Genomic DNA, 2,279 nt, shown 5'->3' on the forward strand with positions numbered 1-2,279 from the left:
AGGGTGACTTGTCCAAGGTCCTCCAGCTAAAAGAGTGGAGCTGGGATTTGAACTGGAGTCACCCTGGGCTAGGGGAGCTCCAAAATTCAGGACCTAGACATGGCCTGGTGATTCCAGCCTTGTGGAGGAAATGGGCGACTGCTACTGTCCCTGTTGAGGCCCTCCTCATCTCTTTTCTGAGACATCCAACCCTCTTGACTCCCTCTGCCCATCCAAGTCCTCTCTTCCTGGACCCAGAGAAAGTCTCATCTCATACTAAAGCTGCAGCAATTTCTACAAGCACTAGATTTGCAGCCAGGTATTGTGCTGGACATTGTGGGCAACTCAGAGAAGGGCAAAACAGAGCACCTGCCCCCGACCAGGGGCTTCCTGTCCAGCTGGAAAGACAAGAAGTGCTTACTTGGGTGACAGAATAAGGTACTTGAATGTTCTTTTCTGTCAAATAGATTCCTGGTCCCAACCAGACCCCCTCAATTGACTGGGACATGTTCCTCTGCTGTGTGGGCTGATTCCAATGAGCCCCCTCTGCTAAAAAAGCTAAGCAGATTGTGACATTTTCACACCAACAGGTATTACAAAGCAATCCAATTTCCTTTTTCTTGTCTGTCACAATGACACCCGTTGATGGATTCCAAGTATCCTGTGGAAGATGGGGGTGCCAGAGATTAGAAAGTAAGTAGAGAAAGAGGCCGGGTGCGGTGGCTCACACCTGTAATCCTAGCACTTTGGGAGGCCAAGGTGGGTGGATCATCTGAGGTCAGGAGTTCAAGACCAGCCTGGCCAACATAGTGAAACCCTGTCTCTACTAAAAATACAAAAAATTAGCCGGGCATGGTGGTGGGTGCCTGTAATCCCAGCTACTCAGGAGGCTGAGGCAGCAGAATCGCTTGAACCTGGGAGGTGGAGGTTGCAGTGAGCTGAGATCATGCCATTGCACTCCAGCCTGGGCAACAAAAAAAACCCCACACAAAAAAAAAAAAAAAAAAAAAAGAAAAAGAAAAAAAAAATGCAAAAATTAGCCGATGTGGTGGTGGGCGCCTGTAGTCCCAGCTACTTGGGAGGCTGAGGCAGGGGAATTGCTTGAACCCAGGAGACGAAGGTTGAAATCAGCTGAGATTGTGCCACCTCACACTCCAGCCTGGGTGAAAGAGCAAGACTCCATCTTAAAAAACAAAAAGTCAGTAGAGAAAGAGAATACAAGAAGAGGGACATGGAGAAGCATTTTATAATTTGTCAAACTGTGAGCTCCAAGCCCCAAATTTAAAGGGGATAAAAACCTTGCCAGACAAAATACAAGCATGTAATAAATTAATCACTGCAGAATTGGCTCAGGAAAACCATGAAGAGATTTCACAAGGCAAATACACAGCAAATTGCTGAACGAATGATTCAAATAGCAAACTGCTCAAGAGCTCAGAAAAGGGAGCAAGATCTATGAGCTGAGATTGTCTGCTAAGGCTGCCGGGAAGAGGTGAATTAGAGCGGAGCCTGCAGGCAACAGTTGAACAAGGCAGAAAAGAGAGGCATCTTCCCCAACCTGGGAGGAAGGGCCAGAGTGGGTAGGGGGTTTTGAGATCAGAGTGACAGCTGTGCCATGCAAATTGTTTACAAAGCATTCACACCTGTTTCTCCTTCTAATCTTTTGTTTTTGAGATGGGGTCTGGCTCTGTCACCCAGGCTGGCCTGCAATGGCACAATCTCGGTTTACTGCAACCTCCACCACCTGGGTTCAAGGATTCTCCTGCCTCAGCCTCCTGAGTATCTGGGATTACACGTGCACACCACCACGCCTGGCTAATTTTTGTGTTTTTAATAGAGACAGGGTTTCACCATGTTGGCCAGGCTGGTCCAGATATATGATCCAGATCTTATACCAACTCCTGACCTCATGATGCACACATCTCGGCCTCCCAAAGTGCTGGGATTACAAGCATGAGCCACCTCGCCCAGCCTCTCCTTTTAATCTTGACTTTCACAAATACCTGGTGGCAGGCGTCATTTCCCCATTCTACAGGTACCAGAGGCTCAGAGTGAGACAGTGACTTACCCAAGACCTCCCAGCTACAAAATGGCAGAGCCTGGGCTTGAGCTAGCATTGTCATGGGCTGGAAGAGCCACAATCCATGTTAAGGCACCTGGGTTTTGATTTGTTTTTCTAAGACCACCAGAGTGGGCACAAAAGAACCAGCGAGTAGGCAAGGCTAAAAGCAAAACTGCAAATTTATTCTTTGGTCATCTAGCTTCAGGGACCGGAGCTGGGGGGGGGGGGGGGGGGGGGG

Source organism: Piliocolobus tephrosceles, chromosome 19 (assembly GCF_002776525.5).
Source record: "Piliocolobus tephrosceles isolate RC106 chromosome 19, ASM277652v3, whole genome shotgun sequence".
Taxonomy (NCBI): domain Eukaryota; kingdom Metazoa; phylum Chordata; class Mammalia; order Primates; family Cercopithecidae; genus Piliocolobus; species Piliocolobus tephrosceles.